We start from the raw sequence: 14,446 nt of genomic DNA, 5'->3' as shown, positions 1-14,446 counted from the left end.
CTGCGTTTTTAAAGACATATACCAAAATATTTATTGGCATTTATCTCTGGGTAGTATTTACAACAGCTAAAAACGTCAGAAAACAGATAAAAATCTTAAACTGGGTAATTGACAAAAGTTTATTTAAGGAACTACTTATAAAGTATGGGCAGGGTCTAGGGGTGTGCAAATTCCCAGGGTAGGCACACCTAGGCCAGCAGGGACAAGGAGAGGGAGGCTGTCCAGGACCCGTAGAGAGAGAGCTATATGCAGAGGACCACATGACAGGAGCTATGACCTTCAGTCAAGGGACACAGACAGCTGGCAGCAACCCCACAGGGAAGAAGACGGGAGAATAAATAATAGCCCAACCTCACTCTCCTGATAGTGCAACACATTGGCCAAAGTCGATGGGGAGTCAGAAGGCTGAGGAGCCTTTGGATGCAGGTCAGCCTCCCCAGGCACTCAGCAGAGCACAGAAGGATGGATCTAGAAGGAAAAACAAGGTGATTCCATTTTCCTCTGTATTCTTAACTGAATTTTCTGTATTTTCTATCATGAACAGGTAGAACATACTTATAGCTTCACATTTTTTTCTCCTAGGGGATTCCATTTTTGTCCTTGTTTGCAGTGGGTTGAATGCAAATGAAAATATGAGCATGGGTCAAAAAAAAAATGATTAAAGATAAACAGAAGGGGCAATGAGAGATTATGGAGAGAGTAACACATGGAGTGATTCAGGGAGACGAAGGACATAATTGGCCAAGCAACCAGGTTTCCAGGTCTCACTGACCCAGCTCCATGCTGTTCTGCATATGAAAGACTCATAGTAACAGACATAATAGTGATTTTTAAGGGACTTCCCTGGGTCTTCTTTGACATACACAAGCAGCTCTGAATGAAAACACCATTTCAGAGTCACCAAGGCCCTTTTCAGCATCCCGAAGCCATTTTGCCTTCTCATGTCTCTGATCTAAATGCATCTGCTTTCAAACCCAAAATGTTTCCAATGTACAAAACCAAGCAGAAGCCACATCTGGCAGGTCACACAAGAGTGGCTGGTTTCAGTACAAGCGGATGTCAAACCAAGCAAACCATAGTCAGTGGCCAACGCCTGCAGATCAAATTAGGAACAAATTGTGTGGTTTCCACCTCCCCAGAGCACCCTTCTGTAAGGCTAATAACCTTCAGTACATCAAAAGTTCTTACTGAGCATCTAGGACACCAGAATGGCTCCAGTAGAGAGGGCAGTGATGGACCCAGGAGCCTGGCCCCAGGCAAAGGTGACCCAGTGTAGGCACAGCTTGGTCAGGCTTCATCCATCCAAGGCAGGTGGGGTCACCTGAGTTCATTTCTCCCATCAACTCTGGTCTGCAGCTGCTCTCTTAGCAACTTGCCGTCACTGCCAGCAGTCATAGGAACTGGAATTATGACCTTCGCCTCAAGCTCCAATTCTGAAAACAAAAGCCACAGCACCTCCAGTTCCAGCAACACCTAATTTACAGCTGAGCTGCCCCTGTATATTTCAGGCCAAGGCAGCCCCTGGTGTAGGATGGGGGCTACCCCATTAAAGGGGCAGTGGGGGAGTCTGTTGGTCCCATGGCAGATTTCCAAACCTAATCGAGACCCGAAACAGGAACGGATCAATGCTGGGCCTTGGCAGCCTGTCACTCTTCAATTAAACAGACTTCTAACTTGACATCATTGTCAACGTAGGAGAGATGAGCTTGGTTATGAACAAGCAAAAGCATGTTTCACTTAAAAAAAAAAAAATCATATTAAGTATGGAAGTTATTAGCATGGATTATCAGCTGGTAGGCATCTCTGGAGATTTCAAGTCTTTAGGAATTTCTCAAACAGCGGATTTAAGACATATTGAGGAAGCACATTGTCCAATGGTTTCCCTAGTGCAACTTAGCTTTTCTCCTAAGGAAAACAGCTTAAGCAATTTGCATTGCACCATTTAAATGCAATCAGGAGTTAGTCTTTCTATCAATGGCATTTGAAAATAGAAACCACTAGAAATATCTGGGATGGAAAAGACTTTAGATAGCACTGTTTTTAATTTGTTAAGCAATAAAACCATTTTTAAGATAAATCTTAGATGCAACCTCAGTATATCTAGAAAAGATGAAACAAATATTTTATTCATATAAATTTATTTTATAAATGCACTTTTCAGTTAAATACTCACTATAAAGTCAGTCACTAAGAACAAGGACATTTTCTGGATGAATGAAATCAGGATTTATAGATGACTTGCAGGCTTTAATCAGTTTTAGTATCTAATTTATTCTGATATTTTGTTGGCAACTAGTTTTGCAGGTGATAACAGGGATTCCTGCTGATAAGTAACTGTAAATGGTAACAGATTTTTTTTTTGTAACAGCCTTATTTGTAACCTTAAAATATTGTTTAATTAAACAGAGAGAATGAAAGAAATTTAATTCCAAAGTCTGCACTAAAATAAGTTAACATGGGCAACATAATAATAAGCCAATGGTCTCTGAAGAGATAAAAGATCCATGATATTATTTTTTAGTGATTGTGGGAGAGACACCAAGCTAGCTATGTACTTAGCAAAACTGGCCCCTTTTCTTCCTAGGTCCACAGCTCAAACACATTTGCCAGTCTTCTTTGTAGCCATCTTTTTGTATCTAGCCAAGGAAATGTGAACGGAACAAATGTGCACGCCTTCCAGACCTGGCACTTGCAAGCCTCCCACAGGCAATTCTCCACTCTTTCCTCAACTGGCATGTGATTGAAAAGGACTCTGAGGCTCTAGAGGAGGGCACAGCCACAAGATGGAAGGAGCCTGGTTCCCAAAGGACCATGTGGAAGGGCATCTGCAAATCAGGACCATCCTTAATATATTTGGGATAGTAAAACATAAACTTTCACTGTGTGAAACAACTATGGTTTTGTTACAACAGCTAGCATTATACTGAAAGTATGTTCCATATATTGCCTGGGGCATACTCATACTAAAATATTACTTGTTGTTTTCTGAAATTCAAATTCAACTGGGTGCCCTGCAGTCTTATTTGCTAAATCTGGCAACTCAAGACCCAGGATTCTTCTACTGATTACTTTCCTCAGTTTCCAAGATGATGGCATTCATATTCCAGAAAGAGAAGATGAAGTGAACTGAGACTCCTCAAAGCTGCTACACTACAATTCCACATGCATCTCATAGTCCAGAATTTAGTCACATGGCCATGCCTAGCTGCAAGGGAGTCTGGAAAACATCATCTTTATTCTGAGCAGTGGTATGTTCGCCTAAAAGTTATATTACCATGGGAGTAGGAATTCTGCAGAACAACTACTGGACCCAACCACATGCCTCTTACCAGAAATTTTATTTTATGAAACAGTGTACTTCTCTATTATTATCTCATGTGATTTTTTTTTTAAGATTAAAAATAGAGTAATGTGTGTGAGCTTGCTTTTTGACCAGATAAACACTTAAGTGTGATTTTGTTCTTCCCCACGAAGGGTCTACAGGCATTATCAATAAAGTCTGTAAATTGTCAATGAGAGGCATAGGTCAGTAGAGTTAGAGACCGGTATGAGTGGGTTAAAGAGGGTACCTTCATAGAGAGACCAAACCAAAAAACCCATTGCTGCTGAGTTGGTTTCAACTCATAGTTGGGAGCAGCAGGTGGATTTGAACTGCCAGCCTTCTGGTTAGCAACCAAACTCTTAACCACTATGCCACCAGGGTTTCCTGTGGAGAAGACAGTACTTGAAATTACCCATGATGATGGATAGAACTCAGAAAAAGCGGAGAGTAAAAGGGAGGAAAATTGTGAGGGGAGGGCAGCTTAAGTAAATGCACAGATTTGGAGATAGGAACTAATCTGAATACAATTAAGGAGCTATTGCAGAAATTTCAAGATTCCCATTATTCCCATTCGGAGCCCTGCCTTGCACCTTAGTAATTATTTTCTTTGAAATGGCAGATAATAAGTTGATATTTAACAAGCTAAAAGAGCAATTTCTCTTAGTTCTGGAATACTTCTTCCACAATTTTTTGTTGATTGTCTCCAATGTGCTAAGCACTGGGGATATACAAATGAATGAAATGTTTGGTTCAGAGAGGCATGCAAAAATGACAAGATGATGCACTAAGTGCTGCACTGGAAATATGTATAAAGTGTCAAGGGAGCATTGGGGAAATGAGCAACTAACTCTTCACGGGACCCAGGGGAGACTTCACAGAAAGTGACATGTTTTGGTGAGGTAAGAAAAGACTAGAAAAAGGGATCAAGAAAACCACAGAGATGAGTTCTCCTAGAAGAAACAACTAAAATACAAAGGCATGGCATCACTGCTGAGTCTAGTAAATTGTGGGTGGAATGATGGATGAATATCAAGGATTGTCAGGAATATAAGTGGGCATGGTTGACTTTGCCATGTTATACAGACTTCAAAGCATGGATTCAGAAGACCTGAGATTGAGTCCAGTCTCTGTTGATTATAAAGCTACGTGGTTTTGGACATATCATTTAATCTTTCCCAACCTCAGTTTCCTCATCGGTGAAATGGGAATGATACACATGCCAGTTGTGACTATTCCTACTATTATTTTGTGCAACAGAGGCCTTTGGAAATTTTAAATAGGGAATGTACTTTAGAAAAACATATCTAGGTGCAATGCATGAACTGGAAATGCAAACGATTAGAGGAAAGAATAGGGGGCAGTGGTAGTTCAGTGGTAGAACCCTTGCCTTCCATGTGGGAGACCCTGGTTCGATTCCCTACCAGCACACCTCATGCACAACCACCACCCGTCTGTCAGTGGAGACTTGCATGTTGCTATGATGCTCAGGGACGTATTAACCAGTAAGCTTACAGAAAGCAAGATACTAAAACCAAAAAACCTTATGTCGTCAAATCCACTCCAACTCATAGTGACCTTATAGGACAGAGTAGAACAGCTTCATAGTGTTTCCAAGGACCGGCTGGTGGATTCAATCTGCCAATTTTTTGGTTAGCAGCCAAGATCTTAACCATTGCACTACCAGGGCTCCAAGCAAGGTACTACACGGGTTTAACTGTGTTTACTTTTTAATATATAGCACACAATTTCACATGTGTTTCATCACATCTTTGATGTGGTGAAAAACAGGTGAAACTGTGCACTACAGATTAGTAAGTAAGCACAACTAAACCTGTGTGTACATTGCTTATTGGGTAATCCATCGCTGATGATGCCGAATGTTTCAGTAGAGCTTCCAGACTAAGATGGACTAGGAAGAAAGGCATGGTTATCTACTTCCAAAAATCAGCCAATGAAAACCTTATGGGTCACAATGGTTCAATCCATAACTGATCATGGAGATGGCACAGGATTGGCAGCATTTCAATCAGTTGTGCACAGGGTTACTATGAGTCAGGGGCTGGCTTGACAATAGCTAACAACAGAAAAAAGAATACCTCCAGTCCTGCTAGGAACTTGAACTAAAGAACTGACAGTAGGTACAGAGAGGAGAGAGCTCTTGAAGAGTTGAATCAAGAGGTTTGCCATTCAAGTATTTGAGAAGAATAGGGAAGACAGTCCAGGATAACTGAGGTTTCAAGATCGTATACATACATGCTATAGATAAGGCAGTTACAGAAAAGTAAGCACTCTTTTAGGGAAAAGAATAAGTGCTCGTTATAGACCAGGAACTATTCTAAAACAACTGTAGTGGGGTGAATGGTGGTCCCCAAAAAGATATGTCCATATCCATGATAGTTAATGTTATATGTCACCTTGGCTAGGCCATGCTTCTCAGTATTGTATAATCATCTCCAAATTCAGGGTGCCAACTCCAGGAAAAGGCTTTCTTTCTTAGTCAGCTCTGAGGGAAGGTCCTTGTCATCAATCTTTCCCTGGTCTAGGAGTTTCTCTGCGCAGGAACCCTGGTTCCAAAGGACAAGCTATTCTTCTGTCTCTTGTTTCTTGGTGTATGAGGTACCCCTGTCTCTATGCTTGCGTCTTTCTTTCATATCTCAAAAGAGATTGATTTAAGACACAATCTAATCTTGCAGATTGAGTACTGACTCACTAAGATAACTGCCTCTAATCCTGCCTCATTAACATCATACAGGTAGGATTTACAACACATAGGAAAATCATATCAGATGATGAAATGGTGGATTATCACTCAACACTGGGAATCATGGCCTAACCAAGTTGACAGATATTTTAGGGCGACACAATTCAATTCATGACAAGCAGCATGGGCGAAGGCACTGAGGTGAAGGATAGCTTGAAGTTTACAGGAACTACAAGTATTCAGTATTACTGAAGCAGCAAGAAGCCCAGCTGAACTGGTAAGCAGAAAAGGTTAGATTAAAGACCTTCTAGTGGCACAGTGGTTAAGAACTCGGCTGCTAACTAAGAGGTCAGCAGTTTGAATCCACCAATAGCTCTTTGGAAACCGTATGGGGCAGTTTTATTCTATCCTATGGAGTTGCTATAAGTCAGAATTGACTCAATGGCAACAGGTTTGGTTTGATACATTTTAATACTCTGTTTTATCGACTTATTATTCCCAGCCCCTCCACTTGCTTCCTTCACTCCTATTGTTGTTACTGGTTGCCATCAAGTCAGCCCCAAATCATGGTGATCCCATGCACACCAGAATGAAATGCTGCCCAGGACTGTATCATCCTCACGGTCAGTTGTGGATCAGACTATTGTGATCCATAGAGTTTTCACTGGCTGCTTTTCAGAAGTAGATTTCCAGGCCGTTCTTCCTAGTCTATCTTAGTCTGGAAACTCCACTGAAACAGCATCACAGCAACATGCAAGCCTCCACTGACAGACGGGTGGTGGCTGCACGCCCTAGGGTGATATATTTAAACCAAAAGGCATTTTGTTGTAGTTGTTTCTAATGAAGATGTGCCTCAGATCAGTCACTAAAGATTGGAGGCTCATGTTTCTTCTGCCATCACCACTCTTCAACCCTGGCTAAAGTGCACTCTGGCCCTGAGGCAACGATGAGCAGAGGACAGGGGAATAGTTACAGGCACAAGGGCCTGAGAAATCTACTGAGACGAGAGGAGGGACAGTGGCTAGGCCAGTCACTCCCCACTGCCCCAGGGGCTTGTCTACAGCCCCTCGGTTAGAGAGCAGGGGAAAACAGGTTTCTCTTTAATTTTTGTTTCCATGACATAAAGGGACAGGAACCTAGATACTTAATTTTGCTCAGTGCCATTTCTTTCCTCTAACATCAGAAAAAGACTTTATCGAGAGTCGCATGGCTACTCCAGCTGCCACCTCAGTTGGAGAATCTTCCGCTTCAAGTCTCTCTCGTGGCCACTTCCTGAATCACCCTCTGTTTTCCCACCACAGATTCTGCCTTGAAAACTTTTTGTCTGGTTAAAACAGAAGGGACACTGTGAATACACCTCACCTCCTCCAAAGCCTCTCCCTGTCTGACATTTACCGCAGAAAGGTAGTTTCACAGAAGAGACAAGAGCAGTACAATCTACCCACGCAACACTCGTCAACTAGCCCCAACTCAAAAATAAGACACAGTTGACTGAGCTCCCTTGGGAACATGCAAATATTTACTGAAAGGAAATGATTCTGCATATTCAGGTAGAAGAAATGCCTAAGAGAACAGGTTCTGACAAGATTCACCAGTGTGGCCCATGGGCAAAAGCAACTTGGCCAGACAAACACCAGCAGTTCCTCCCAGGAAAGTGGTGCCTGTACAGGACAAGTTGTTTTCTTTATTCCCCAAGAGCATTGGTTTTGCATTAAAAAAAAAAAAAAAAAAAAGGAGAAGAAGAAGCTAGAACTGATCAAAGGCCATTAGGGGAACAGCTTCTCTGAACTCTGGCTTGGAGGTTGGTTCAGAGTCAGTCAATGCTCCCTGGTAAAAGACCACTTCCAGTACCAAAAAAAAAAAAAGTGTACAATTTTATGCTACAAAGGAATATGCTACTGTGACATGATGTCTGGGGGGAAAAGTTCTGTTGTGGAATCATGAAGGAATTTTAAATACTCAGTGTGTGAACGTACTATAAATATAGATGGAGGGGAGAGGGTGAAAACCAACACTAGATGCCATCAGAGAAATAATTTGTAAATATTTGTTTTGTGATAAAATCAAATACTTTTTTTTTTTCTAAGTTGTTCCTCGGTGTTATAAACAATTGGAAATACAAAACAAAGACACCCCCAGAGAACAGACGTTTTAAATGCTAAACAAGAGAGTACTTTTCATATAATGTGAAAACTAACATTCAGGAGAAAGAAGCAGAATGTGCTTTTGAGACTAACTACCCGGTCCTTCTAAGGTAAACCTGACATGAAAGACAGAAGAAGCAAAGATGAGAAGTTTTCTTTGAAATATGGCAGAAAAAACCTTTGAATGTAGTTTCTGTAAAATATGTGTCATGGATTGAATTATGTCCCCCCAAAAATCTGTATATTGACTTGGTTAGGCCACGTGTAGTTGTTCTCCATTTTGTGGTTTTCCTATGTGTTATAAATCATAAACTCTGTCTGTGGTTAAAAGGCTTACTCAGGTCCCCGGAAAGGGAAGCAAACAGAGAGTTGGGGACCTCATACTGTTACCGGAATAAGGTTCTTGCCTCTCACTGGTCAAGAATGAGCGGGTAAGGCACATAGTTTTCCACACGAGCAAAGCTTTATTGAAGAAGCTTGCAAGCGGAGACTAGGAGGGCGTAGAGCAATGCTTACCCTCATCTCCCAGAACAAAAGATTGGCCCAAGTTTTTTAAAGTTCTTGGGTGGGAGAAGATTCATGTTTATTCATAGACACAGGTGGGGATATGTTAACTAAGGTGCGTGCAGGCCAGCTTTCCAAGATGGCTCCTGTCCCAGAGGCCTCTGGGATTTGTAGCAAGACTTATTATGGGGTGTCGTGCCTGCGCAGTCTCTTGCTCCCTGGGTTCGATTCCCTAGCTGGGGCTGTAGCCCCTCACTGCCCCTGGTGGAAGGTCACACAGTAGTCACAGCTGGATGTTCTGTGCATGTCCCTGGGCCTGGTTTATCTCCAGCTGCTCCTGAAAGGCAACTTTAAAGAAGTTTGCAGGCTATTTTTAGATAGCCTGCCCCATTGTTCTGGTGAATGGCTTCATTTCTGAGCCCCGGCCCATTTGTTGTTACTTTGTTTGCAGATTTGGGGGCCCCTCTGTTCCCTGTCTTACTAAGTCTCTAGGTTCCACACTCAACCCCCTATTACCTCCCTGGTAGTATAGCCTATTTCTCTTTTACTCGGTTCTCCTCTAATCACACCAGTCTCTCCGCTATTTCTCAAACAGGCACCCTCTCATCTCAGGGCTTTGCTCCCTGTCTCAATACCACCAAGAAAGCAGCTCCAGGAGCAGAGCGCGTCCTTTGTACCCCGGGGTTCCTGTGCCTGAGATGCTCCTTGACCAAGGGAAGATTGAGGACAAGGACCTTGCTCCAGAGCCGACAGAGAGAGAGACTTCCCCAGGAGCCGATACCCTGAATTTCAACTTGTAACCTGCTGGACGGTGAGAAAATGGATTTCTCTTTGTTAAAGCCATCTTCTTGTGGTATTTCTGTTATGGCAGCACTATTTCTGATCATTGATAAGTTTTTGTCCATTAGTAGGAAACAATCCATATATTTACAGCTAAATTGCTTTTGGAAAATCTGACTGAAAGGAAGAATTACATCTATTCAAAGCCTCGTAACCTGTTTTTCCCCTTTTATCCTTGAATGTCACACTTCGCAGACTGAAAACAGACTCTGTGACTCAAGAGCTTAATTACAAGATTTCTAAACTTTTCCAGGAAATCTAGGGAACTGTATTTTCAAAATAATATCTTTATAAATTTGGTTTTACGTTGTTTCAAAAAAAACATTTATGTTACATTTTAACTTCCCCCTAAATGCAGATCTGCAAAGTAAAATCAAGTCTGTCAGTCCACACTTCCTTCTGAGTTATATTCACATTCCGTAGTCAGAGTAAACTGGCACACAGGGCAACTCCCTGTCTCCAAAACTGCAGACCTAAAGTTGACATGCACATGGGTCTAGCAGAGAATTCTCCTGAATATATCCAGCATCCAGCACCAGACAAGTCAATTTAAGGTCTAAGGAAATTGAACTCTGGTCAGCAGCTTTTCATTTATATCTATTATATTGTCCACCAGTAATCACTGTCAATATAAGTGGCATTCATTTATATAAGTATCTACTGGGTGCTCACTACACATAAGGTGCTCTTCTAGGCACTAAGGTGAACAGGGTCCACCATGTCCCTACTCTCCCAGAGTTTACAATCTAAACTAGAAGCAGGACTAGAGAGAAGAGAAAGGAAGAGGAAAGAATGTTTCCTAATGGAGGCACTGTTGGCATCAGAGGCTGGTCTGTTGTTTGTGGTGTAAAACATCCTTCAATGTAGATTTGCTCTTTAAAGTGTTGAAAAGCAAAGATGTCACCTTCAAGACTAAGGTGCACCTGACCCAAGCCATGGTATTTTCAATTGCATCAGATGCATGCAAAAGCTGGACAATGAATAAGGAAGATGGAGGAAAAATTGATGCCTTTGAATCGCAGTGTTGGCAAAGAATATCGAATATACCATGGACTGCTGAAAGGATGAACAAATTTGTCTTGGAAGAAGTACAACCAGAATGCTCCTTAGAACGAAGGATGGCAAGACTGCATCTTACATACTTTATACATGTTGTCAGGAGGAATCAGTCCCTGGAGAAGGACATCATGCTTGGTAAAGTACAGCATCAGCAGAAAAGAGGAAGACCCTCAATTAGATGGATTGACATAGTGGCTACAACAGGACAAAACACTGCCCAGTCCTGCACCATGCTCACAATTGTTGTTATGCTTGAGCCCATTGTTACAGGCACTGTGTCAATCCATCATGTTGAGGGTCTTCCTCTTTGTCACTGACCCTCTACTTTACCAAGCATGTTGTCCTTCTCCAGGGACTGATCCTTCCTGACAACATGTCCAAAGTATATAAAATGCAGTGTTGCTATCCTTGGTGATTGAAACAATGCTGGAGACTACATGATAGAATTTTGCAAGACCAACGACTTCTTCATTGCAAATACCTTTTTTTTCACCAACATAAACGGTGACTATACACATGGACCTCACTAGATGGAATACACAAGAATCAAATCAACTACATCTGTGGAAAGAGATGGTGGAAAAGCTTAATATTATCAGTCAGAACAAGGCCAGGAGCCAACTGCATAACAGACCATCAGTGCAAGTTAAAGTTGAAACTGGAGAAAAATAAGAACAAGTCCACAGGAGCCAAAGTATGACCTAGAGTATATCCCACCTGAATTTAGACACTATCCCAAGAATAGATTTGATGCATTGAACTCTAGTGACCGAAGACCAGACAAGTTGTGGAATGACATCAAAGACATCATACATGAAGAGTGCAAGAGAGCATTAAAAAGACAGGAAAGAAAGAAAAGACCAAAATGGATGTCAGAAGAGACTCTGAAACTTGTTCTTGAATGTCGAGTACCTAAAGCAAAAGGAAGAAATGATGAAGAAAAAGAACCAAACAAAAGATTTCAAATGGCAGCTCGAGCAGACAAAGTAAAGTATAATGACAAATACAAAGAAACCAGAGATAGAAAATCAAAGCAAAAGAATATGCTTGGCATTTCTCAACCTGAAAGAACTGAAGAAAAAATTCAAGCCTTGAGTTGCAATGGTGAAGGATTCTATGGGGAAAATATTAAACGATGCAGGAAGCATCAAAAGAAGATAGAAAGAATACATAGAGTCATTATACCAAAAAGAATTGGTCAACGTTCAACCATTTCAGGAGGTAGCATATGATCAGGAACCGACAGTACTGAAGAAAGAAGTCCAAGTTGCTCTGAAGGCATTGGTGAAAAACAAGGCTGTGGGAATGGATGGAATGCCAAATGTGATGTTTCAACAAATGGACACAGCACTGGAAGTGGTCACTCGTCTATGCTAAGAAATTTGGAAGACAGCTACCCAGCCAACCGACTGGAAGAAATCCATATTTATGCCTATTCCCAAGAAAGGTGATCCAGCTGAATGAGGAAATTATCTAATAATATCATTAATATAACACCCAAGTAAAATTTTGCTGAAGATCATTCAAAAGCAGATGCAGCAGCACATCAATGGGGAACTGCCAGAAATTCAAGCCAGATTCAGAAAATGACGTCGAACCAGGGATAACATTGCTGATGTCACATGGATCTTGGCTGAAAGCAGAGAATACCAGAAAGATGTTTACCTGTGTTTTATTGACTATGCGAAGGCATTCAATTGCGTGGATCATAACAAATTATGGATAATATTGGAAATAATGGGAGTTCCAGAACACTTAATTGTGCTCATGAGGAACCTGTACACAGATCAAGAGGCCATTGTTCAAACAGAACAAGGAGATACTGTGTGGTTTAAAGTCAAGAAAGGCATGCATCAGGGTTTTATCCTTTCACCATACCTGTTCAATCTGTATGCTGAGCAAATAATCTGAGAAACTGGACTATATGGAGAACAACAGAGTATCAAGATTGGAGCAAGATGCATTAACAACCTGTGTTATGCAGATGGCACAACCTTGCTTGCTAAAAGTGAAGAGGACTTAAAGCACTTACTAATGAAGATCAAAGACCACAGCCTTCAGTATGGAGTACACCTCAACATGAAGTAAATAAAAATCCTCACAACTGAACCATAATAAACGAAGTAGTCAAAGATTTCATTTTACTTGAATCCACAATTAACACCCATGGAAGCAGCAGGCAAGAAATTAATAGATGCACTGCATTGGGCAAATCTGCTGCAGAAGACCCCTTTAAAGTGTCAAAAAGCAAAGATGTCAACTTGAAGACTAAGGTGCACCTGACCCAAGCCAATTCCTCATTTGCAGGGAAAGCTGTACAACAGATAAGGAAGACCAAAGAAGAATTGAGGCCTTTGAATTGCGGTGTTGGCAAAGAATATTCAATATACCCTGGACTGCCAAAAGAATGAACAAATCTGTCTTGGAGGAAGTGCAACCAGAATGCTTCTTGGAAGCACGGATGGTGAGACTATGTCTCATATGCTTTGGACATGTTGTCAGAAGGGATCAGTCCCTGAAGAAGGATATCATGCTTGGTAGAGGGTCAGCAAAAAAGAGGAAGACTCTCAAAATGAATTGACACAGTGGCTGCAATAATGGGCTCAAGCATAACAATGATTGTGAGGATGGCACAGGACTGGGCAGTGTTTCATTCTGTTGTGCACAGGCTCACTATGAGTCAGAATGCACTTGACAGCACCTATCAACAACAACAACCCACTCTTAAAATAGGGTCCATAAATTGTAATAGTAACGCCACTGAATATTAGCTATATGAAAAGCACTATTTTGATGCAATGTAATTTTTACCTACAGATGAAAGAGATGACACCCAGGGCAGTTAAAGGCTGTTTACTGTTTAAATGCTGCCACCAGTATCTGTGCACCATGTAGACTTCACTCGAGATTCTATTGCAATATAGACATAACTTGCATCAGTTCAACAATTCAATACAAATGCCATTATGGCAGAATGAGCAAAGGTTAATCTCATAATCTATTAAAATTCATCTCAATTCAATCTTGAATTTTCCCCTCTTGATTATTATGTTATAATAATAGAAGCATGCTGACATAATATCTTCATGGCAAATTAGTATTAATGCAATAAGATACAACAATCAATGGTGAGATACAACAAATTAACGCTCCACTGGGTTTCTCTTATAGTCTTTTGAGTTAAATTGGCTATAAAATTATACAATGCTATTTTAAGCTTTATAATTTTTAAATGAGTTTTTTAATGAAAGTCTCTACAATTCTAGTGAATATACATTAAATTTGTGTGTAACAGCAATCAGTAAGTGCATTTATAACTGCCCTTTACTCTTGGTAATGCCTATAAGACCACATATGTTTTACGCAAAGAACTTTAATGCATATAAGACTACATGCATTTTATAAATAAGTAGTAATCAATCATTGTGAGGAAAAGTCTTAAGAAGTATGTCACTTTTAAAAAGTATGTCACTCAGGGAATTTTTCTCTTCATTATTTTTTTAACTGAATATGGTAGTAGATTTTGCAATAATGACAAGAACAGATTAGATACCCATTTTTTAACCTAGAAATAGTCCAATTAATATCTTATAGCTGGTACCAAGAACCCAACCCAGTACCCTCGAGTCGATTCCAACTCATAGCGACCCTATAGGACAGAGTAGAACTGCTCCATAGAGTTTCCAAGGAGCGCTTGGCATATTCGAACTGCCGACCCTTTGGTTAGCAGCCGTAGCGCTTAACCACTACGCCACCAGGGTTTCCTCAGAGCTGGTAGTCTAACTTTAAACATATGCTTTATCTGATGAGTTAAAAAAAAAAAAGACTGGGAAGTAGAACTCCTCCAGAGAGGAGTAAAAAGATTGTATCTGCCTT

The 14,446-nt window shown here is 41.0% G+C and overlaps 1 long non-coding RNA gene across 1 annotated transcript in view; it reads left to right on the top strand.

Moving 5' to 3' along the window:
* Nucleotides 1-386: 386 nt before the first annotated feature.
* Nucleotides 387-14,446, top strand: part of LOC126066888 (uncharacterized) — a 30,240-nt gene continuing 16,180 nt past the window's right edge. The window contains exons 1-2 of the long non-coding RNA XR_007515282.1: nt 387-485; nt 9,267-9,482. This is a non-coding gene — a long non-coding RNA (uncharacterized LOC126066888). The remainder of the gene's footprint in view (nt 486-9,266; nt 9,483-14,446) is intronic.

This window comes from Elephas maximus, chromosome 24 (assembly GCF_024166365.1).
Source record: "Elephas maximus indicus isolate mEleMax1 chromosome 24, mEleMax1 primary haplotype, whole genome shotgun sequence".
Taxonomy (NCBI): Eukaryota; Metazoa; Chordata; class Mammalia; order Proboscidea; family Elephantidae; genus Elephas; species Elephas maximus.
This window is presented reverse-complemented; position numbering and strand designations above follow the sequence as displayed.